General features: G+C 39.6%; 1 protein-coding gene across 2 annotated transcripts in view; it reads left to right on the top strand.

Annotated features, from left to right (window-relative positions):
- GRAP2 (GRB2 related adaptor protein 2) overlaps window positions 1-25,259 on the top strand; it is a 102,044-nt gene that overhangs the window by 39,803 nt on the left and 36,982 nt on the right. Inside the window, exon 1 of one of the 2 annotated variants that reach the window (XM_010710711.4) lies at window positions 22,420-22,592. The exons of the other annotated variant lie outside the window; for it this stretch is intronic. The gene's annotated coding sequence lies outside the window, so the exon portion shown is untranslated. Of the gene's footprint in view, window positions 1-22,419; window positions 22,593-25,259 lie in introns of those variants that run through there. 2 annotated transcript variants of the gene reach the window in all.

Here is a 25,259-nt window from a genome sequence, read left to right as displayed (position 1 = left end):
TTTATCAGTACACTGAGAAAAGCCGTTGAATAGAGAACTAAGGCTTTTTGCTACACCGCAATAAAAGTAACTTAGAGGAGGATGATAGAAAGAAATACAGTTGAAATACAATGCTGAATAACATCCAAGCATGTCAGGACAAGCTTAATTGCATCTCCTGATAACACCTGTTATTAGCAAAGGATATTTCTGTACTGCAGTCATGATGAAAGACATAAATTCTCAGAACCGCTTAAAGAGATTCTGCCCTGATAACAGATTGACAGCCGCCCAGGGTAGATAGGGAGGAACTGTGATTGACATATGGCTGGTAGCAGTAACTGTGAGTGACATAAATGTGTACGATCTTATAGGATTGCTATGTGGGTGGGTTAACAGAAACAGACATGTAGAAGTTGGAAGCAGTTCCTTGATGAAGCACTGGATGAAAGTTTAAACACAGATCTTCAGGAAATGCCACAAAATTCATGCTTCTCTCTTCTTTGTTTATCTTTCTTCAAGATAATTATGACAACAATAAGAAAACTAGACACACAAAGAAGAATTACTCATATCTGTGTCTGTTCCTTTTTGTCTCCCAACAAAGAGCATGTTACAGAAGTCCAATTGCTCTTGGGCTGCCCAGAGCTGGCTCAACTTTAAAGTCTTGGTCATTAAATTCATGTAAGCATCCAAGAGTTTGCTTGATGTTTGTTTACCCTCGTCCTCTCAGATTTCAAAAAATAGGCCAGAATTTCTTGGAGAGGAGATCCTTTCAGCATTTCTCTGTTTTGTTTCACATTGAAAATACAGAAGTTTGAAATGAAAAATGTCTGGAAAAAAAAAACCTGACAGACAGTTCTCGGGTTTCTAGAATTATTTGTTTAGGTTCAACTCCAGATTGAGACAATGGCTGGCTTTTTTGTTTTGTTTCTAAATGAGAATCAGGCTCTAGTCAATACGCGTCATTCTAATATCCATGCCTAGTGATCGTATCAGGATTAGTTGGAAGAAGAAAAGCTGAAGGAGACTGCAGCTTTTATGAAAGATTAAAGAAGGTAAATTAACAATGTTTGGGATTGAAACAGCATTGTATTTAAGATCTGCCTTAGGGCAAAGCTTTTGTATGTAGCCAATCAAAAGAAATAATGTAACAATATCAAAAGTAGAAATTATTAACTGATACTTTGCCCAATGTCTACATTTTTCCTCTACTGTATCTTCATAGTTGCTAAGTGTTCCAGGTCTTAAATCCAAAACTTCTGACTCTTTCTCTTGAAGTGATGATTCTCCAGCAAAATGATTCTCAGAGCTTTTTAATGGTGCAGAAAATAAAGCTGCAAAGCCAGGTGCAAAAGTAAACAATGAAGATCAATTATCTCCCTTGTTCAGGACATCTTGCTGCAATTTCAGTTCTTCTTTCCAAGATCTTGTCAAGAAGTGAAGCTGTTGTCAAGAGTTGTGAAGTACACTGCGGTCTAATAAGTAGCATTGCCTTCACTTAGACTGATGCGTCTGGCAGCAGTTGAACTGTTAGAACTTAATGTTGTAGTTTGTTCTGCTTAATCTTGTATATGTCTGCTGAAGGTCTCTTTTCAGAGCTACCTGAACAGTGTTTGCATTTCTCTCTTGTTTAGGCAGCATTATGATTTTGTTTACTCATGCTCTGCATTGTTTGTACATTACTTTTCCAATAAAATATGTTTCAGACTTCTGTTTGTGCATTAAGCATCAAGAAATGTTTAAATCTTGTTACAGAACAGCTAATTAGGCACCCTACCTGCATATATTTAATGTTATAATGCATATTTGGAATATCATATTAACAACTTGCCCAAAAGATCCTCATCATCATATCATGGTGTAACAGTCTCTTCTTTTCCTGAAACTTTTTCCATCATGATTTTTTTTTCTTGTCTAATATTCCCCCTCTGCCCTTGTTCATCATTTTCATAAAGGAACATCAGTTTGTGATGGACCATGTTTACAATACAAAACTGTATGACTACCAATAAAAGAGTTCCTTACAGCCAGGTTTGCAAGTTCCTACCTTTAAAACTGATGAAGATATAATTTCCTTCTCTGTCCTTAGATCCTGAACTCCTAGAGACAGATTCAAAATGACTTAGCTGAATACCTGTGTGTCTGATTCATCTGATTCTGACCCAGTGCTCACCTACTCCATTACTGCTATATCACAGTACAAGAAATTTCAATGTTATGTGATGCAACAAAGGTTCTGTAGGAGGATGACTTGAGGAAATTGATTCAGTTTACTGGAAAAGTGATGCACTGGTGTTGCGAATTAACCTGCTAGAATTCTCACAGTCCTCCTTCTTTCAGACCTTAACTAACTTCATCTTTCCTGTGTTCTCTGTCATTCCACGATGGATTTTATGTTAGACATTAGTGCTTGCAAAAGACATCTTATGATTGTCTCATATAAATGAAAACATCAGCTCGTTGCACAGAGGTGAAAAAGGCAAAGGGAATGCTAAGAGTTATACAAGTCAGAAAACAATGTTGTACTACTATATAAATTCCTGGTGCATTTTCACCTTGACTATTGCAAAGAACTAGAAAGATTGTGGAGAAGGACAGCGAGTGTGGCTTAAGGCATGGAATCACTCATAATGGAGGAAGTACAAAATGGTTTCTTTAGCTTGGAAAAAAAGCAGGAGCTATTATGCAGATCTATAAAAGTTGTGTGGTGCAGAGAAAGTGAATAGGAAATGACTACTTGTTATTTCTCACAGCACAGAAGCTAAAGGGCACCCAGTGAATTTATAAGCTGTGATAAATTAGTTTTAATGCAAACTGAAAGCAGTTCTTTTCTGCACAACATATAATTGTGAAACTTAGTGCCACAGCATTTTGATGAAGCCAAGAACAGAAAGGGATTCAAAAGCAGACAAAATTTTCATGGGATAAATACGTGTGGCTGCTGAACGTGGCCTACACACACCCTTTATGTCATATTCTTGAAAGCGTAACACGTCATGAAGGTTGTATCAAAAGATCACCCATAACTTTTTTCACTTCTTGTAGCCTTTCATAAAGCGGTACTTCTGCTCTTCTGTTACTGAACAGAGGATAGTGAACTAGTGGAACCTTCTGTCTAATTCTGTACAATTATTTTCATGTTCTCTGAATGATGGAATTCTGACAGTAACCTCAGACACCTGTTCCTATATTGAATTGTAGTGAATGATTAATCTCACGTAGATTTCATCTCCCTTGACACACCAGACCAGATACGTTGGTCTCCAGCAAAGTAGCAGCGTGTTCCTACAGTGACATTATTTGATATATCAGAGGCAGAATCAGAATGAAAATGTGGAAGATGTTAGAAGATAATGTTCAGTTAATCCCGTGGTTAGCACCGTGCTGATTACTAAGGGAGCTTACTATCAAAAATTGGGTATAAAAATCCTCAGTACTGTGAGCATCATCATGAGTTTCTGGGCTTTGTGCAATTCATTTCTGCAGTCTTGAGAAGCATTCCAGAATTTATCAAGATCTGATGTTTGGGAGTTTTTTGCTTCTTTAACTATAACTGCTGGTTAGACAGAGGTATCTGTGGGAGAGAAAGAAATGATAAACCACTTACAATCAGAATAAAACCACTTCAGCCACACACTTGGGAAGGCTTCAGGGTACTTATCTGCTGTGACACAAGTGGTGAGGCAGCTGGATTAGGTCTTGGTTATTCTGGCTGATCTGGAGCTGGAAAGCTACTGCCAGAGATTACACTGGCTCCTCCCAGTAAAAAGATGCTTCTGTGGAAGCAAGCTCAAATGAAGAATGGTGCCCCAAGAGCTTCCACACCTCCATCTCCTAGACTTCTTCCTGGGCCATCTCCAATAATTTCAACTGACATTACACTTCAGCAGGCAATAACTGCAGACATGACTGGAGAACAAGTTGTAGAGGCCAGGGATGGCCCACGTGCTACAGGGTAAACCTAAAACTACGATAGACAACTGGGTACTGGCGTTGCAATCTGTGCCTCCCCTTGTGATATCTGCCTCTCTGCAAGTCCCTCGTGCAAAATGTTGGAGTAGCTATTACAGACAAACCCGAGGTTCCATTTTAGAAGAGGCTCTCATCTCTGTATCAAACCTAAACTGCTCAGCTTTTGCCTCAGTATCTGGAGTTTGCCAAGCGTGTGGTAGCAAACAGCATTCATTCTCTGATGAAATGAAGGATAGCTGAACATCTTTCTCTTCCCGTAGCACGGTTACATAGTGAGCCTGCCATAGTCCAAACCTCCATGATCTAGGGAGCTTCAGAATGTGGCCAGGTCATATATTTCTAGAATTGGACAAAGGGGAAGACAAGCATTAGCAAAAGCGTGAACCGGACAAGATGCAAAGAAGAACAAATGAGTAGAGAGTTAGTGTATGGGAACTGCTGAATCATGGCCTGAAACTCTGATTGATCACCTGAGGCAAGCAGTGAGTCAGCCACGGGAGCACAGGTGAAGGCAATTCACCTGTGCTGCTGGAAGGGGTGGAGCCTGGCTCCACCTCTCCTAGACCCATTTAAGAGCTGACTGCCAGTGGGGAAGGATCTCTTTTGGAGATTCGCTCTGCTGGAGTTTCACAAGTGAGCCCACGATATGGGTGAGCATCCTATCTTTTCTGCTTTGGTGTAATAACTATGTGGCCAAGCTCTCTGGTATACCTCATAACTATAACATCTGTGCATTCATTGATTGTATGGGTATCAAGGCCCCTGCTTTATCATAGAGTGTTACAGAAGTGCGAACATCTCATATTTTTCATCTATAGTTGCTTTCATTAAGAATGCTTGTTGTCTAAAATGTTTGGCACCATTTTAAAGGAAGACCAGGTAATCTCTTCTGTGATGGGGAAGGAGATGTATACATATCATGTTGGCATCCCTGTGCCTATCAGATTCAGTTTTGTGAGAAGGTGCTCATATATTGGCATTTGCCTATGAACCAAATTGCAAAGATCTTGGATATTAAGCAGCATTTAAATTTTTTTAATAAAACTAGGTGATCATATAAAGGCCAATATTCAGCTTGCCAGAATTATGTTTTTATAGTTTGTTACTGAAAGTCCTCATACGTACTCTAGGCCATACCATCAGGATTGCCACAACTGTGGAGGTGTTCAAGGCCAGGTTGAATAGAGCCCTGGGCAAAGTGATCTAGTACCTGATTTACTGGTTGGCAACCCTGCCCATGGCAGGGCATTGGAACTGGATGATCTTTGGGGTCCTTTCCAATCTAACCCATTCTGTGATAGAATGGGCTGTTCTAAACATGGTCCACAACCACATCTGAAGTGTGCTCAGGCTTCTTTACAAGGGGAACTTGTGGTTTTGGCTCCAGATGGAGCCCAGTTTGGATAACTGGGGAATGCAAAACAGGAAGCAATGCTGGGAATTAAACAATGCAGTGGTGTCCAAACACTTAAAAACCTCCTCATGTTGCCTTAAAGTAATGCTACCGTCATTAAGATTCAGGCCTCTAACTTCCAAAAGAGTGCAGATTAATGCTCTTATAACTAAGAAGTCAGCTGTTCTCCTGCTGCCATCATATTATGAGAAAATACAGCAGTTCCCTATTTTTAGAACAGTGCAAAATATCATAACATTGTGCAGTATTGTGCCTGAGTAACTACTGCAGTTTTAGAGGAGTTAGTATCTTGCAGTGATATTCAATTAGACGGTGAGTTGAAACAGTAAAGTGCCTTCTTAATGCTAATTATTAGTACTACAAAGCATGAAAAAGTAGGTAAAGGAGAGAACTGCAATGAGTTGGAAAGCTCTGCTTTCCTAAATTCCTGTGGGCTACGCATAGAAATCAGAATGGATGAAAGCAGGTTTTATCTTAAAACACTAAAAAAAAAAGTGCAAGCTTTGCCTATGCTGACTTAGCAACTGTAGAGATGAACCTTTTACGAAATCCTCTTTTGTAATCAGGTTGCATGTCTTCCTTCAGTGCTATAGATCATGTACAAGCCCTTGCACAGCACGTGTGGGCATCACTAATAAGATTTACTGTTCATCCATGCCAGGTTTCATCAACCACTGAGAATGCAGCTTGCTGAGCAGAGAGAAGAGTTGGGTTGTTGTGGATGCTGCTGATACTAATAAGAGAAGAAATTTGGCAAGAATATGGCAGAATATTACTATAACGTATTTTCTTAAAATATTCTTAAAATAATATATGTGTGTAATTTCCAAACTTCTTTGAAAAGTGGGGGCACAATTTATAGGAGAAGATTTGGATTCAAGGAGGCAAACCAGTTACAGCAGCTCTTCGCAGAGGCTACTGAAATAATCATCACAGGAAGGTAGGAATAAGAGATGAGGCTGCACTCAATTTCCCCCCAGGATATCATAAAATATCTGGGGGCACATTGCTCCCCTCATGGGTGCACAAAAAATTAGTTGCTTTGACTGGAAAATATGTCCTCGGAATCATGCAGTGTGGAGTTATAACTGGTTATATTTTGTTTAAGAAGTGTTCCTCTGAGGACAGATGCAGATTTTCTTCTTTTTATTTTTCTCTTCTCCTGCTGCTCTGCAATTCAATTGCTGGAGATCTCATTTACCCAAAAGCTGAATGCAGATCCAGCCATGGTCTGTCTTCTCTACTGTAAACTCTTAGGAATAGGTTGTTGCTTGATAATTTCATGGATTATTTTTTTGCTTCCCAGTTCCAGTGTAGGTCATATCGGCGTCCTAACATTAATGGAAGAGCTATGGTGTAGTCACCTTACCTTAAAGACTGTAGGTTCCATAATACTCTGCAATCTTTCAGCACCTAGTAATTATGAGCATATCTTGAGAAATATGCATGGTATTATATTTATGTATAAATCAGTTTCCAAATTAAACATTTTAACTAGCTAGGTGAAATATTTCATACACTTGACAGATATAAAACACTGATTCACATACCAATTAACTAGTTCTAGAATAGTCTTTTGTGCACAGCCAGACATCCAGTGTAACTTTAAGGTAGTACAGAGTTTTACACTGGAATAGCCACACAGTTTTATGATATTTTATGCATCTAGTCACTACTGATAAAAGTAATTCTGCAAATGACACAGCATTTTACAAAAGACGCTTTCTCAGGGCTTCATTTCTGCTGACTGGTAGTCAGATGTCAGAACCAATTTAGCCAAGTAGCCTAATCTCCTATGTATGTTGCTAAGTCAAATTGCGATATATTTATTCATGTTTGGTAGCATCTGGTTGATTTAAACAGGATTACTGATGATGTAAGAGTATTAATGTGAATGCACGGCACAATTCAAAAGGGGTGTCTCACTGGGACCTGGGATCAGTGCAGTTTTACAACGTGAGATAAAATGAGCTCCACCTCAGTGCACTAAAATGTCCCAGTGAGAGCTATCCTGAAGTAGTCTGAGCTGCATGTCAAGCTTTGCAGATCATGCAGAGGACCCAGACAAAGCTTTAGTGTTCAGATGGCACAGTTCTACCTCTAAGGTAATTTTTAAACGGCAGTTTGCGTGTTTGCTTTGATAGAATTCTGATTCCTGTCAGTGGATGCCAGGCAAGAAACAGAATCACAGAACCTTAAGGGCTGGAAGGGGCTGCTGGAAGTCATCTACTCCAACCTCCTCCTAAAGCAGGCTCCCTACAGTAAGTTACATAGGAAAACTTCCAGGCAGGTTACCTCTCCAAAGAAGGAGACAGTGTCAAAAACTTTGCTGAAGTCAGGATAAGCAACATCTACTGCTATCCTCTCATCTAGCAATCAGTGATGACATAGAAGGCTACCAGACTGGCCAAGCATGATTTCCTCTCGGTGAATCCAAATTGACTACTCCTGATAACATTCTTTTCTGCTTGCTTAGAGATGCCATGGTAGCTTATTCCAGATGTCCCCTTGTACTTAGAAAAATGACAAATTTGGCAAGTCATGATGAAGTCCAAATTTCGGCAGCATTTAAACCAGAAGAATGAGATGACAGACAAAATTGCATGTTTATTTCAGATATTTGGGCCCAAAAATCTGCCCCCGAGAGCACATTTGGAGCGTTTCATTGCTAGCACCAGCTGCTTGCTATTTGTTAGTTACTGTGAAGGTGAGGCAATTGAATGATGATGAAAATAAATCTGTTAGATATCCATCAACTCTTCCTTTGTAAATACAGCACTGTTAACCATAAAATTTACCCTTGGTGATTTCAGAGTGGTGCTGTCAAGAAATTGTCTTGAGTCAAGGCCGCTCACCCAGATGCTGGGAAAAGTGGGTTTCAGTGCAGCATGGATGCTGCCTTGGAAAAATGTTCTGCTGAGAAATATATATATTTTTTTAATTATTTGGGGTGGTGTCTTTTTGCACAGGTGTTAAATTTCCTGGAGTTAATCGGGTAGAAAATGCCTCTGAGGCATCATTCAGTCCATTAACTGCAATCCCAACTGCCAATGTCTGGAGTTGAATGCTAACAGATTTTATAACTCTTCATGATAATTGACAAAGCCAGACAGATTCACAGTTCAGCGTAGCCCTCCTGTTCTTACCTGCTGCCTTCTGTTTATATTCCCAATGTCTGAAACTTGCTTCCTTTTTTAACAGGGGAGATGTGAATATGAGAAGCTGGGTTGTTTTGCTCATTTATGTGAAAATTATACAGACGAGTGAACACCCAGCAAGCCAGGATCAGCATCCCTTCCCCCACATCTGCTTATTACTTTAAGGGAGCATTATTGCTACATTACATCTGACACTTGCTCCATAAAGCAGGGAGAAAAGCAGGAGAGTAGGGAATAGCTGAAAAACTAATCACAGATTTTTAAGATTGTGATTTCCTGAGAGAAATTTACATTCTTAAGAAAAGTATTAAAGAAAAAAAAGGAGGAAAATGACAAGATGCTGCTGTTATTTGTTGTGTATGTGTTTTTTTGTTGGCTACTTCAAACTGTGCTCTTTGGAAGTGATCTTTTTCCATATACACAGTGTCCTGAATTGCAAGATCTTTACTGCAGAAGGCTGCAGGCCCTTGTAGAATTCGTCACCGCAGAGTCCAGTTCTGCAGAAAGCTGTACAAAAGAGCAGAGCATTCCCAAAACTACCTGATGTTATGTGAGCACCCATTTTGGGTTCTTGCTTTCTTGGAACAGGGACCAAGACAATTTGCTCTGCAGAATACGCCTCTGAATTTGTATTATGCCAACACCCATAAAAGATACTCACTTTGATGTGCAAAACCCAAAGTCCTCCTTAGTTGGAGTAGTTAATTATCCCAAATACGCTTAAAAGACTAGAAAGTTAATTTCAGTGTTCTGATTGTTTTAGTTTGTACACAATAAAAGCTCCTCTTTGCAGTTTCTATGGAATATATGGTATTTCTGCTGTAAGTTCCATTGTGAGTGTTCCAATATGATCATGAAAGGACAGTATAGCTAACTATTTTATAGCCTTTTTATCTATTTGCTCTGTGGGATCCCTGCAGCACTCTGTTCTTCGATGTTTTTTGAATATGTGTATTTATAAAGGCACTTGAGAACATGAGGATAAGAAGCAATAAATAAATGTTTGGAAAGGATGCGTTGTACTAAATCAGCAAAGGGTGAAGAGCTCCAAAAAAGAGAAGGGAAGAAAACTGGTTGTACCTTAGAAAACTAATAGGAGAGCTGCTGAGTGAAAAACACAATCATCCATCTGCAATTTATTAAGTGGGGAAAAAAAGCTGTGGAAGATCAGAAATCAAAGATCGCTGTATGTTTACTGGCTTTTTGAAGCATCTGTTCTCTAATAGCAGAGTATCGCACAAAGACTGATCAACCGATCTTCAGAATATCCTAATGAGTTTCAGATATGTTAGCCTCATTTTACCATCAGAGGCATAAAGAAATTATTGGTCCAAGACTGCGCAGGAGATCTGTGACAGAAATAGTAATGTAGGCATGTATCCAGTGCAGCGATGCCACCATGAAACCATCCAATCTTCTATCAGGGTAAGAAGGCAATAATGCAGGGCTGTTGGTGTAACACATAGCCACAGGAGAGATGCTGATGAGAGCACAACATAGAATCATTAAGGTTGGAAAAGACCACTAAGATCATCTAGTCCAGCTATCAGCTGGACACTGTGGTCGTGGTGGAGAAAGTCTGCCTTTCAGTCTTGACTTCTGGTTAAAGATACATTGAATGGTAGAAATATATCTTCAGGTAACCCTTTATTGCGACAGCTGTCATTTAAATTGGAAGTTCTAATATTTAAAAAGAACAAGCAGCAAAAAGTCGCGTTGCACAGAATGTTTACAGTTTATGTCTTCAGCTTTTGATGATACGGTTTCTAAGACTTTATAGCTAAAATCATTATCTTTACAAAAAGTTTTACTTGCTGGTCTTGCTGAGTGAGCTGGCCTCGCTGTTGTTTTTTTTTTTTTTTCATAGCTCCTAAGGGGACAGATGTCACACAGTATTAGCTAAGCATATTTCATTATTTATGTTTCTGCCAGTATGTCTTGTTAACCATATTCAATCTGGTTAAGTGAGCTTTTTGGTATGTGTTTGGGCTTGCACATCTATATTGTAACTGCTGCAGAACATTGAAGAAAGCTGCTGCAATTTTTATTAGCTATATTAACCTATTTGTAATAAAGTGTTCTCAGGCTTTCATCCAAATACTCAAGGTATATTCACCAATTCCATGATGTGCTTTTAAGTCATCTGAGAGCTCAGGAAAAAAAATGACTACCATCATTATGCCTACTTTTTCTGTTCAGTAGTCTTCAACTTAACTGTACAATCTTTAGGGCTCTGCTGATCAAAAAGGTTGAAATCCACTGCCTTCTAGGACTTCTCTCTGTAAATAGAAAGAAATTGCCTTATCCAGTACATTTTCCATGGGGACAGCTGATCAAAAGGAAGATACCGGTAGCGGAATTCAGCAGTGCGTATATTTGGTGTACTTTTTATTTGCACTACAGCTTTTTTTACATCATTCTGGTAATGTAAAGTGTTTTTTGAGTGGATGAAAATGCAGCATAATTTTCATGTGCTTTCAAATTTCTCATCGTTGCCAAAGCTGTGTAAAAGGGCGTGATTTTGTAATACAGCTAAATGCACCCAGTGGTTGGCAGTAGATTCAATGGGCAGCCTCACGCCTTCCTTCTTCTCTGCTCTCTTCCAATACCTGAAAGGTGATTGCAGTGAGAGCGGGGCTGGTCTCTTCTCACTGATGACAGGACGAGGGGAAGTGGCCTCAAGTTGCAACAGGGGAGGTTTAGGTTGGATATCAGGAAAAACTGATTTACAGAGAGGGTGGTTAAGCACTGAAATAGGCTCCCCAAGGAGGTGGTTGAGTCACCATCCCTGAATATGTTTAAAAACCATTTGGATGTGGTGCTCAGGCACAAGATTTAGCAGAGGATTGTTAGGGTAGTGTGGTTTGGACTTCATGATCTTTAAGATCTTTTGTAACCTGAGTAATTCTATGACTCTCCTGCCCACTTTTCCCCAGAACTTCAACTAGAGGTTAAGGAATCTGCACTGGAAAAAAAAAAAAAAATTACTTCTCAAAAATATTTTAGGTTCTCCAGAAGGATGAATGGAGTACAGCTTTCTGCACAAGCATGTAGGTGGAGCTAAAACTGAGAGGAAGGAATGGGATTATTTCCTGTGGAAATGACTGCTTTAGAATTGGATATTCCTTTGGAAATTTGAATATGATACAGCACATAGTCATAGGAATCATAATGGGGAAAAAAAAATTAATTCTCTGTGTTGTGAGGGTTTTATGTAGATGTGTCTTTCAGCATTGTTTTGCTTCGAAAAGGAAAAGTTATGGGTCTGTGAGTGAGTGAGATGTATTCTGCAAGGTATTGCAAAGCACTCACTGGAGGCACCTTAATTCTTCAGTTTCTTAGCTTTGATGTGATTATTATTTTTCCCTGGTTAACTGTAAACAGAATTTAGTATGGAAAAAATATGATTATTTCATAGACTCTGGTGATTCACATGCAAGCCTATCTGTAGCTAACATTGCATTGTGGAACTGGGGAACTGCAAGGGGAAAAGTACGTAAGCTGTTAGGAATTTCTTTTATATCAAGAGTGATTTAATCACTCTTATAAAATGAGCTCTGAAAAAACTCTGAAGTTCTTTCTGTTAGGAACTATGCAGTCTTCCCAAGATTTGATAAATACATCAGGTGAAATTAATTGCCTGGAAAATTGAAACTTTTCTGGAAGACAGAGAAGGCAAAGGCTGCTGTATGGTGAGAGGGGAAAAAGCAAGCTTGGAAGGCAGAAAGGGGAAAGACCTGCAGAAGAGAGTGTTTTTCTGTCTCAGTTAAAATTTATTCAAAAGGTGACAATGAAAGGATGGTATTCAGTGCGTTAGCTGGTTTGTTATCAGCCAACTAATAAACTGAGCTGAAACTCTAGACTCTAGTCCCATGGTGATGAGATATTACAGTACATATGGTATGGAAGCATTAAGCTGTGTTTGACGACCTCACAACACCTAAACACAGCGTGCCTGCCGACTGGTGACTATACACTACAGCTGCCATACACATGCCTGCTGCTGCTATCCTGCACGTGGATTGCCACATGTATAAATCAGATATTATTGCAGAGGAAGGCCTAGCGAAGGATTTCACGTACTGCCTCTCTATGGGAGCCTCTGCAAACAGACCATGCATCCCAACTGATAAAAACAGATGTAATCTTCTGTCTATTTTAAATTACTTTGTCATATCACGCAACGCTTCTTGCCACCCTGTCCAAAAATTGCAGCTGTTCTGTTTTTCTCCTGTTGAAACTAGAACAATATGACATCCTTTGTGTTTTACTGGCTGCCTCTAAGCTGCAGAAAGTATTTAAGAATGATGGGTCAGGGTGAAAGGTGCAGCAACAGACTAAATGCTGTATGCAGTGCCTTTGGTCGGTTTGGGCTGTATGTCAACTTGAATAGTCATGTTCTGTAACTTTGCATTCAATATCTGGCATTTAAGACTTTGAAAAACAAGCCAAAAATTCTGAGTAAATTCTTTCTGATATTAAGCATTGGCTGCTTTAGTTAAGCTTCCTTGTGCAACTTCAGCTCAAATGTAATTTACTGCATTTTAGAAGATTATCTGAACAAAATTAACTCCTGGCAATATTAATTATTCAGAAGTTTCCTCGCCTTTTGCTTTACAGTTTAAATGCTATGTAGAATTATTTACTCATGAATAAATAGCCCTGATGTTTTCTAGACCTTAGTGATATCTGATGTATGTAAAAGCTGTACAAAAATAATGCTACCAGTGGGCAATTTTTCTTTGTTTTGTGGCATAGTGCCATACTGATTTAGTTAACACTAGGGTACAGTCATCTTATTCCCATGTTATTTCACAGTGAATATCATCTGACAATTTATTCTGAAAGTAGAGATCTGCCTGGAAATTGGAGGACACTTTTGAATGCTACATAAAAATGAGTTAATTTCCTCTTTTACCTATATATTTTACATGGTGTGTATGAATATCAGTGATCTCTAAATGATGCAAGACATCTGTAGCTGAGAAGAACCATAAAGTTACAAAGATCCTGTAACCATTCTGTTGATCTCTACCTATCTCTGTGGTGCACTTCATCTGCAGCATCGCAGCTCTGGTATCAGTCTCTGCACACTTCATTCTCAGTGCTGTTGTGTAGCTCTAACAAGAGTCCATTAGGCTGATTACTTGTTACTCTCCTGCTGACGTTTTCCTCCCAGCTCTGCCCAGGCACCTCAATCTTGACCCAAAGCCATTCATGCTTTCCTGGTTATTGGATCCCAGTGTACTTTCATCAAACTATTTTAAGAGTAGCCATCAATACACATTGCTATTCCAGTTTTGAATGAAGTCTTTTGATCTAACCAAGTTGTATCAAACAGTGAACAGACTGAGAGGAATGTCTGCCAGATTTAAACACCAACAACATGGCTCTATTTGTGACTGCACAAGAGAGTACTATAATAAATCTATTATTTATTGCTAAATGCTTTCATTTTCTCCTTTTCCTAAAATCATTGAAGTACAGATTTTAGTAATACAGTACTTCTCTAAGTTTTATTTTTATTGGATATAAACATTTTTATTCACCTAGAGGTTACGCGCACCTATTCTTATAACTTAAGCTTGAGATGCTTAGGCTGAAGTTTGTTTGAATCAGGAAATTCTGATGGGGTTGAAAGGGATATGATGCTGGTGAGCAGCCTTTGATAGTAGACTTCTTGGGGATAGCACAGCATGGGAGGTACATCTTGCTTTGTTTCAGCTACCTTGCTGAAACAAAGCAAGATGTTTGCTATATAAATTTTGATGCTGTCAGGAACCACAAGAAAGGGGAAATAAGGCAGATTTTTTTTCTTGGTTTGGGCATGCCAAGCAGTCTTTAACATATGTTACATAATGCCTCAAGAGACAAGTTACAGGCAATGAAAGACCTCTGGCTTCCACCCCCTTTAGAATTATAAGGCTGAAAATTCTGTACTGTATGGTACACTAGCTTTCCTCTTTCTTCCCTTCTTTCTACAGTCAATTTTTCAAGCACTGAATGTGACAATGCCTTTAGCCTCCCCATAGTATCGCACTGAAGAAATGTTGGACTGGGATACCCTTTGCAGACTGACTTGATGGACAAATTAATGGCAGCTTACAGGTCAAGTGGATGCTTCTGGTTATGAAGGAGTACAGGGCTGTCAAACTGCTCTTCTGAGGGCTTTTTAAATTATGACATTTTACTACACAAATGGGATGGAGTAAGACTGTGCATAACGTCTGTTTTCAAAACTTGGGAGAAAGGCAATAGCTAATTAAGATGGTGACACACCTCTTAGAACTGAGTGACCAAGTCTTGCTTTTCCTGGCTTGTACTGAACCTAGCATTAAGCCACATGTTCCATGCTCCTTGGAAATTAAGCAGTGAGATGGTGGAAGCATATGCCATCATTTGCTGAGACAGGAATAAAGGGCATTGAAATGCAAATTCTCATGGTACGGTTCCAGTTTTGCTTAGTCTAATCTCATAGCCTCCAGATTATTGTACAATCAATAAGCAGTCTTGAATTTATCTCATCTACCAATATAAAATCAAGCAACATCATTATGCACAGCTGTACGATAGCAGTTTCACAACGCAATTATTTTGTTGCACAGAACAGATGCATGCTGTTGGCATCTCAGAGCCAGGAGGAGCTGCATGCAGCTTGTATCAGCTGGAATTCACTTTCACATACATCACTTGGGGACATGAATGCTCAATGTGACAGGCCCATCACTACCAATAATTCATCTAATTTACTATGGCAAGGTGGATACAGGGTTGTGTCTGAAAGCCAACAAGTCAGTGACTTCATCTAACAGCTCACGCTGTTTCCAGCAGTGCTACGATCCTACTAATAATTTAATCTTGTATTTGAAGTTCGGTTCTCAACAGTTTGTCTTCTCTTTCTCATTTTCTTTCACTTCTACTTATAAATATAATGGTCCATTTCAGCAAAATTAACTGCAATTTCATGGTTCGCTACAGCAGGACTAAGTTTTATACATAATACTGTAACCCATATATTTGTTCTCTGGAATGCAAATTGAATCGATGAGCAGTACTGTGTCCTGTAGAAATAACTAAAAAAGGAGGAGAGAAACGGAGGTTGTTTCTCTGGCTTTGACTTTCTGATAATTTTTCCAGCATCTTTAACTTAAATAACAATACGTATATTTAATAACACAGTAACAGTTACCTTTATTTCTTTTTGAAGGCAAACTCCAGTGCTCAGCTTATGCTTCATTCTTTCCTTTTCTTAGAAAATGTAGTTTGCAGAATTTGCTTTCTCATATAATATGTCAGTTGGCAATGCCTACAGTACAGAATTCATTTGTCTAGTAGATGCCAATTATCACAAGGGCAAGCATAGAGCATGGTTCTTGCTCTTTCGTAAGTGTGTCAACAATGGGCAAGAAGAAATGCTCTACAATAGGCTGGACAACAAGAAGTTCATTTTCCACAGCCTCTCTGACATTCAGATTCTCTGTAGGGATTACCAGCAGGTGGAATAATTGATACGAACTGAATAATTGTCTTTGCAGTATGGACACCTTACTACTGTGATGTGATTGGCATTTCCATTTCTTTTCACTGTAGAGATGTTAGGCAGTAATTATTAAGAATTTCCTGCAGGTTAAGAGCTAAAAACAATATCTGAAGATGATACTGAAAATAAAGATAACAGCTTTCATGTGCTGTTACAGGTTTCCTAAATTACCAAGTTTCTTAACTGATTCATTCAATGATCTGATTCATTCTGAAATAGAAAAGGTTACTTACATTTAAGTGGTAAAGATGATTGAGTGGTCAGTGTCATGTCTTTACTTTAAATGTAAACTTCTGGACTACCGTCCATCAAGTTAGCATGACTTTCTCCTTCTGCTGAAATTACTAAACAGTAGGTTTGGAACAAAAAGAAGGAAGTCTTTTTCCATACTGCACGTTAAGTAAGCTGTTAAATTTACTGTCAAGAGGTGTAATGAAGGGCAGAAACATAAAAAGGTAGATTTACAGTGAAAAATGTGGTTCTTCAGTCTGATTTTTTTTTTTATCAATAATCTCTGGTTCAACAAGTCCCCCGGTTGCTATAGGTAATGACTCCTGGAAGGAATGTCAAGAAAAGGCTCACTATTTCTTTTCTTCCTGCCCATTTTTTGTAGATGGATCTTATTGGCGCTATAAGCTAAAGGTCATTGGGCCAAACGGTCCTTTTGCCTGACCCTGCACACTACTGCAGTTCTCTTACACTTGTAGTGCATTATAGTACCTTCAGTATGATTTCTTGGCAAAAACACATTTGCTTCAAAACCAAGCTGTTTCAGTCAGTGGCATCTGTCAAAACTGAGGAATGAGCAAACCTACTGACTGAAACTGCTTCAGCACTTGCTTCTTAATTGACATATACCTGGAAAGCTGCTTAGTAACTTAAGTTGTCTGGACTATCCTAACACCAAGCAGCCACGTTAATTACCTTATTCTCATATAACAAATTTTTATACACAAATCCTGTCTTACTGTCGTCTCCAGTGCAACTCCCTTCATTAATCTATGAAAATACGAGTATGAAAGCTCAATATAAGTCCCAATCAACTTCAATATGTATTTTATAGCCAGGAAATATTCATTCTTCTTGCTTATTTTCAAGCAGTAATTTTCAGACATGCCAAGTGATTGCTAATTTATTTTCAATTTCCTGCATTTCAGCTCATCTGTCTTTATATTAAAGAAAATTTCCAGTGACCTGTAAGCCCAAATCATCAGCAATGATGTGATTTTTCCTAAGTTGTTACCTATACATGCAATGGTGTTTTTATGAGTTTTCTTCTGAAAATAATACGGAATAGTTGTTTTCCCTACTACTCTCTTATTTCTTTGTGCAGCTACAATTATTTCTACTTTTCCTTGAGGAATTAATTTAAATAATCCCCCCTTCCCAATTTTAGTTGACAGTCCTTCTTCTTAAGTCTCTTTTCCTTGATCCCTACCAGCGTTACCTGTAAAACAAAATCTCTTCTGTGTCCCAGTGTTGAAGAAACTCTTGATGACGGTGTGTTCATCCACTGTTGATGAGACAACCCAGCAGCATGAGGCACTCAGACACATGTCTCCAGTTCTTTCCACAGTCACTCATCCTGTGAGTTATCACATCCATAATCTCGGCAAGAGAAGCTGTACTACATGTTAGTTCACTGATCTTTCACATAGGTGAACTTGGAAACCCTTGAGGGTTTATAGAGTTTGCTTACCTGACTATTAAAAGTCTACCAAGAACACAGAGAGCACTAGCAAGTGAAAGAAGAAATGGATCGCTGTATTTTCCAGTAAGCTTGTTCAAAAGTAGTATTAAACCACAGCTTCAGATGACTTTTTTGGTGTTACTGTAGTTAGCATTTTGATCGCACTTCTAAGAAGATCCAAATGCAAATGTCAGATTCAGTGAAAGTTGCGTTGCACCAAAAGTACAATATCTGCAGCTGGGGAGAGGGGAAGGAAATGCCTCCTGTCAATCTGCAGCGTCCCTTCTGTTTAAGGAATTGCTGATGGGCTCTAAACAGGAGCAGAGAGGTGACAGAATTAAACCAAGAGCTGCCATTTGTCTATGAATTGCTCTGCTAAACTGTAACAACAGTGTTTCTAGACTGATCACTTGGATCTGTCAGCTTTCACAGCCGGAATGCTCAATAGGAGGTGCATTTTAGTCAATGCAGTAATAGCATAAAAGGGGAATGCAGCCTCCAAATGATTTAAATGAAGCTTGCGAATTGTCATTTCAAGCTTTATGAGATGTTCTTGTTTCCCTCCTTTCTTTTTATTAGTTCATATCTGGCTGGGTAGATTTCTGTGCAATTCCCAGCTGAGTCACCAGAGAGGGGCCCGCCTTCATCACTGATCAATCAGATTTCAAGCCCTGACAAACACCCAGCCTCAAGAAGGGAGGGTCTGTAATGTGCTTTATGAGAACACGAGGTAAAAAGTATTGAAATTCATAATAAATGTTTGTTTTCTGTCACAGTCCCCTCCCCCTCGCCCTGCTTACCAGTGTGCTTTTGCCTGCTAGCTACCACAGTCCAGGCTGAGATATTTTTGATGTAAGGACAGGCGTGAATTTCAAGCAAAAGATCAAAAATGGTACCTTTTTAATGTTTTAAAGAATACAGCTAATTAACCTTTTTATCAAACTATGCACATCTTCAAGTGACTTAGATGGGAAATATATTGGTTTAATTAAGATTTCACGGGGAGAGACAGTTGCAAACACTTGGAACTGAGAGAAAGTGGGATCTTTATGAGGAGGGTGCTGTGTTTTACAACTCCCCGTGTCTCTTTGTTGTTTGCACTTCAAATGGAGTCCATTTTTATCTGCCTCTCCCACTGAGAGAAACTGAATTTGTCGTGTGTTTCAATGAAGCTATTAAAAACTTCAATCGCGAGACTCCTCTTTTGCTTTTGTATGTTTCTCTCTCTCTTCCTCTGTCAGAGTTGCACTGTGACATTGGTTATATGGCAGCATACTTTGATGTTGGGTTCTTTTTTTGTTTTTGTGTTTATGAGTTGATTAGATAATCCTGCTGCAATCATAACTTGCTTGGATGGAAAACTTATTACCATGTTCTTCTTATCTGGGTCCCCACTCAGTTTGATTTTTGTACACACAGGATTTTGATGAGATGTGTTCTCAACAAGCAGGGCATGCTATGCTTCTTTCTGTTTCTTTGTTTTTAAGAAATGATGAAAAGTTCAAGAGTGACAGCTTGAAGTTCTGTATGCAAACAAAAAGGACAACGTGAATAATGTCAACATGCACTTCTCCTTCCCTTCAGGAGCTCCAGAACATTTTAGATGTGTAAAAAGAGTGTACTACTGTGACCTGACATTACAATTTAAGTGTTTGAGGGGCAAAACCACAGCACGTCTATATTGACGGATCACATACTCCTAATGCTGAGATATATTTATCTATCTAATACTCTAGGACACTAAAGGGGTAGGATGTGCTTGAGATAAAAATATGTCAGTACTGTTGAATCATACCAAAAACAAGTCATTAACTTAAAAGACATTCCTCTCACAAAAACAACAACAACAAAACTAAAACATAAAATATGGTAGATTTTCTTATTGAATTAATATTTGAATTGAGCCATTCTGACTATAAAGGCTTGAAGCCTGGATACAGCCCTGAACTAATTTCCTGCCTTTTGCTTTTGTTTGTCAGTTAATGTCATACAGATCATGTCATATAAATGAAGCTGAACACTGCTTAGGTCTTTGTGTTAGCAAACAAGAAATTATGATTTGATTCTTGCATTCTGTGCCTCTGTCCTTGAACCAACTCTGTGTGCTTTGTGCTAGTGCTATAGTGCTGCGTATATAACTGACTTTTAGTAATAGTGAAACAACATGCATATTTAAATGCTTGCAAGACTGAAGTTTTCAACATAAAATAATGAATAATTTGGTTTGGGGTTTCTTTATTTTTTGTGAGTTGTTTTTGTTGGTTTTGTTTTTCTTTCTTCTTTTTTTTTTTTTTCCTGAAGAGTTGAAAGCATTTTGGTTTTGGCCAACTGGAAAGTTATATTTCATTTCCTTCTCCCCCCCAGAATTGTTTAAAGTTTTTACTTTTTTATACAAGTCAAATTAAATTTTGGATAAAGAGCTGTTTTAAACTGAAGATCAGAATATTTCATACTGGAAGTGCTTAGATCATTAAAAAGAGCAAAAGATTAACCTACTAGAAATTCACAAAACAGCTTAATCCTTCTCTGTAATTTTCGAGGGCAGAATACATTATTAAGAACATTTTTTCTAATATTAGATATTTTAATATCATAGAATCACAGAATGGTTGGGTTGCAAGGGACCTCAGAGCCCACCCAGTCCCACCCTGTGCCATGGGCCCAGCTCAGGCTGCCCAGAGCCCCATCCAACCTGGCTTTGAGACTCCGGGGATGGGGCACCACAGCTCTCTGGACAGCTGTGTCAGCACCTCACTGCCCTCTGAGTAAAGAATTTTTTCCAACACCTACCCTAAATTTCCTCTCTTTTAGTTTAAAGCCATTACTTGTTGTCCTATTGCTATCAGACCTCTTAAAAAGTTGGCCCTCTTCCTGCACTATATTATCAATAATATGCTCAATAACTTTTTACCCACTTCTAGTTGTAACATCTGTTGTATGCTGAGAGACATACATTCAACCTGACCAGCCTGGCTGCTTGTTCTTCAAAAGCAATGCTAGCGAGGAGTTACAACATTTTCTATTTCTGCTTTTGAGCACAAAGGATGGAAAATGCACCAAGCTCTGAACTATGCTCAATGGAACAGAATCCCGGCCTGATACAAAGTCCAGAAAAGTGGCCTTCAGGAAACTAGGGACTGTGAATATCACTGACTCAAGAACTTGATAATTTATAAATCTATTTCAACTCCAGCCAATGGTCCTTTCCTTGTTAACAGCTTTCAAAGCAAAATTAACCTTTTAGGCTATGATTTCAAGTGGCCTCAGAGTGATGGCTGCAGGGAGACATTGCTCTTGATGTTGAGTCCTTTCTACTTCCCCATGAGAAGCTTGGTGCCGTGTGCTGCAGGCACAGCACTTTGGGCCAGGGCTGTGTTTTCTAAGGGAGCTCCTACTCTACAGTAAAGACCATTTTTCTAGTTGCCAGCTTCTCTTCTTCCATGGGCCGGCTGGCTGCTGGCAGGCCTCGGGAGGAGTGGGGATGAAAAGGAAAAAAAGGATTCTCCTGAGTAGAAATCTTAATTGTGATGTTTTCCCCTTGCATTTATGTGGTCCATAACTACTTTGCCATCTTAAAGAGCCACGGCACAGATGCTGTCCCAGCAAAACTTCGGTGCTGGGTGTAGACAGTGGTTGCTTTCTCCAGGCCGCCGTCCTCCCATGGTGCGCTCCTGTTGGTGTCTGAACTGGTGCAATGACTCAAAAAGCAAAACACCTTTTCTGTGTTCTTATGGGAATCAGATTTTCACATCTCTTCTCTCACCATTCAAAGACAGCCGCTCAGCTGATATAATCATGGAGGCTGCTGAAATCCTGAACGCTTTCTTAAATTATCTCTCTGATGGCCTGTGCCTACACTGCTTGAGGTGACCCCTGTGTGTGCTTGTGTTTTTCTACAGAGATACAACACATCTTCTCACATGTCATAGAGTCATAGAATAATGTGAGACAGAAGAGACTCTTAAAGGCCGTCTAGCCTAACTCCCCTGCAATGAACACGGACACCTACAGCTCAGTCAGAGTGCTCAGTGCCCCTCCACCTTGGCTGTCTCCAGGGATGGAGCATCCACCACTTTTCTGGGCAGCCTGTGCCAGTGCCTCACAGCCCTTACTGTAAAAAATTTTTCCTCATATCCAATCTAAATCTCCCATCTTTCAATTTGAATCCATCGTCACTTATCCTATTGCAACAGACCCTGCTAAACTGTGAGCACACTGTGTATGTGCAACCATGGGCTCTGTCACATCAGAGGATATGCACGGCAGGAGAAGTGCCCCTGAAGTTCAAACACAAATGGTGTATGACCACCAGTCACCCCATGTTAGAAAAGAAGGCATCTTTCAGGACATGCTTGACAGCTTGCTTCTGCAGACCATTACTTGCATGCAACAGGCTGGTATTTTCCAGACAGATGCATCAAATACCCAAGCGTTGAGCAAGCTATGGGGTGCCCCAGTGCTTGAAATGCAGCTGGAGCAGAGAACAGCTGTAGCATTCTGAGAAACTGTTCTCAAGCGCTTGTCAGCGTGAGAGTAGAAGAATAAAACCGCACAAAACTGAGCCCCACACCCATCTCTATAAGCAGCCGTGCCTGTGAGTTCCTGCGTGGTTTGTGGTTTACACACTGCTGGCTTGATTGGCTGTGCTTGGCAAGGGAAAAGCAAAGATGCCATGGTGAAGCCCTTTAGTCCCAAATGGCTCCATGGGCTTCGCCCAATGCTGAGCACTGGTGCTGAAGGCAGGAGGCAAGTTGGTTACTGCGTTATGAAACTCCCCATCGCTTTATCTCAACACAGATTCTGAAACAGCAGAGTGCAACCACCAGCCCTACAAAGGTACAGACCTACTCTGCTTCTTTTTCTGTGAAGTTTCAAGAGTAGTATTGGTTAAATGAGCATGATATTTTCTATTTGTAGAGTTTAACAAGGAAAGTCTTAGCTGCAAGGCTCGGGATTCAGTAAATTTTTAGCCATGCTGCCACTGCATCAAGTTGTTCTGCTTGTCTGTGGGGGATCAGGAATGTGCTCAGAAGCAGGGTAGTTATGGGAAGAAAATAATGGGGAGTTTTTTCTTCTCTTTTTTTTTTTTCTCAGCCAGAAGCACAATGTAAAGAGATATCCAGATTTCCCAGAAACGTTAAGGTTCCCCTGAGACAGATCAGGCTATTGTGTCTCCAAGACATCCAGTGTGATCACACTGACTGGGGCAAGATGCCTAGCAAAAAAGAAAAAATGCTTCTGGCAGCTGTAGATCTGGCATCACCAACCCTCTATTTGGTGGCTCCTGGGAAATGCGCTGGGGTCTCTAGGGGCAAGGCCTGAATGTGATTTCTCCTTAATTGCTTCGTAACATTCTCATAAAGCTTTTCAGTACATTGTAAGTGCAATATGCAGCATTGGTACCAGATATTTCTTTAGGATAGAGCGCTATACAACTCCATGGCAAGGGAGTGTGTGTGTATGCTTCACAAATGTTTGTGTTCGAGGAGAAAGCTCGTGTTGCTTGACTTGCCTTGCAGATAACTTAGGATTAAAAGGACGTCATCTCCAAGACATTATTTAGTACTGCCTGTTTGTACAAAATTTTCTTAGAAAAGATAATAACCTCTTCATCAGCAGTAGGAAAAACTGTCACATATTTGTCTGGAGAAGAAAGGTTTTGTATTGATCAAGTTTCTAGTAAATGGGCATGGCAGGAAGAAGAGTTGGGTTTTGGGTTGAGAATCCCTGAAAAGCTGTCCACTGGTTCTGATTTGGCGTGGAAGAGTCTAGCCGATTCAGCCAACAGCAAGAGTCCTCCACTTGGAAGAAGAGAGAGTTCCATTCTTTAGTTTTTGCTCACGGGTCTCTGAATATGACATAAATCCATACTATCGTGTGATGGTGAAATGAGTGGAGGGAAGATGTGGAGAAAACACATATGGAGAAAAAGTATGCCATGGAGGCATTTTCTCTTACTTTTCTATCTTGTGATATTTGCTTTTGTATTTTTTTTTTAAATAATCTAAATTCAATGATCCCATAGATAAGAGTTTAAATGCAAAAAAGCCCTATATATTGTTCCCATATGTGTGTAGGAAGCAGAGTAATGTGGAGATGGGTAGATAGGCAATACGAAACATACCCACATAATTTGGCTTAGTTCTGCCGTCTGGATTTTAAAGTTAGCTTCACCTCTACCACTGCTCCCCACAGATCTTCCAAAATTGTTAAGAGTGTGGCACCTTCCAGGGCTGAACAAAAATTGGCTTATTCACAAGACAGAAGTTTTTACAACCCCTGGAGTACTCAGCTGTCAGTCTTGATCTCTTGTGTGTTCCTACATTGGTTTGCAGAAGGTATACAGCGTGTCTGGATGTCTGTCTGGTTTTTGTAAGCTATAGCTATTACTCTAGTAAAAGACATCATTTCTCTCTCCAAACCTTGTCTTTCTTTATCTTGTCAAACTATTTCTTTTTTCTTTTTCCCTACTCTCCTTACCTTCCACTCTTGCAACCGTATGCCAATGCCCTCCATTTTTGCTGATTCAAGAGCAACAGCAATGAGAAGTAATATCCTCTTACAATGTTACACTTTGCTTTCCCCATCAATTTCCAGCTTGACAGCAGCTCTCTGTGGCCACCAGCAATATCTGAAAATTTGGCAGGCAAGAGGTTGCTGTTAAGCCACAGGTCTGGAACCACTGCTGTAGGCAGTCTCTTCTGGTTTGTTTTTATTGCCTGACATAATGAAAATGTTCTTCACTCCTTTCGTTATGCTTCTTCCCTTAACAGTAAAATACTTGAAATTCTCCTCTTAGTGGAGCTGTTAGTTATATGCCATAAAATACTCCCACTGCCAAGTTAGTCTCTGATATAAGTAGTCAGAAGGGCCCAACCACTGTGGCTGAGAAAATGCCATATGTTTCACCATGAAGTATTTCTATCAACACTTGCTAACCCTTTGTGTTTGGGGCTCATTTCAGTTCCTTTAGTTTTTACAATATAATAAGGCCTTAGCATTCTCTACCTTTTTCTCTCTCTCCTGAGTCTGGTTTTTGTTTAAGAGGAACGTAACCGTACTGTCCTCTTGCAGTTCCTCAAAGTGCTATACTGAATATGATGGCTGTCACGCACTTGACTTGAGGCTTAGGGCTGGCTGCAAGCCATATTCCCGTCAGCACGAACAGCATCCATAAATTCTATGATATATTTCAAAAATCTTTATTTTGCAGCTCCCTCAAGGGAAAATTTCTAGTGCTTGCAGCTCTGTTTTCCACCATTCTTCATATTTTGCGGCAGCAGAAAATGAAGTATGTTACCAACAAGGATTTTATGGTAGTAACTTTGCTTTTCCTCTATAAACTTTCTGTCTTAATGTCTTCACAAATTGTTGGCTATTGAAGGGAATTTTGCCTATTTGCCCTTAAGGTGAGTCAGTGTGAGCACTCTCAGTTTACAGTTATAATAATTCATATATACATACATAAATAAATGTAGTGTCACCGGGAAGACAGAAACCCTT

Source organism: Meleagris gallopavo, chromosome 1 (assembly GCF_905368555.1).
Source record: "Meleagris gallopavo chromosome 1, MGAL_WU_HG_1.1, whole genome shotgun sequence".
Classification (NCBI taxonomy): domain Eukaryota; kingdom Metazoa; phylum Chordata; class Aves; order Galliformes; family Phasianidae; genus Meleagris; species Meleagris gallopavo.
The sequence above is the reverse complement of the archived record's forward strand: the minus strand, read 5'-3'. Positions and strand labels throughout refer to the sequence as shown.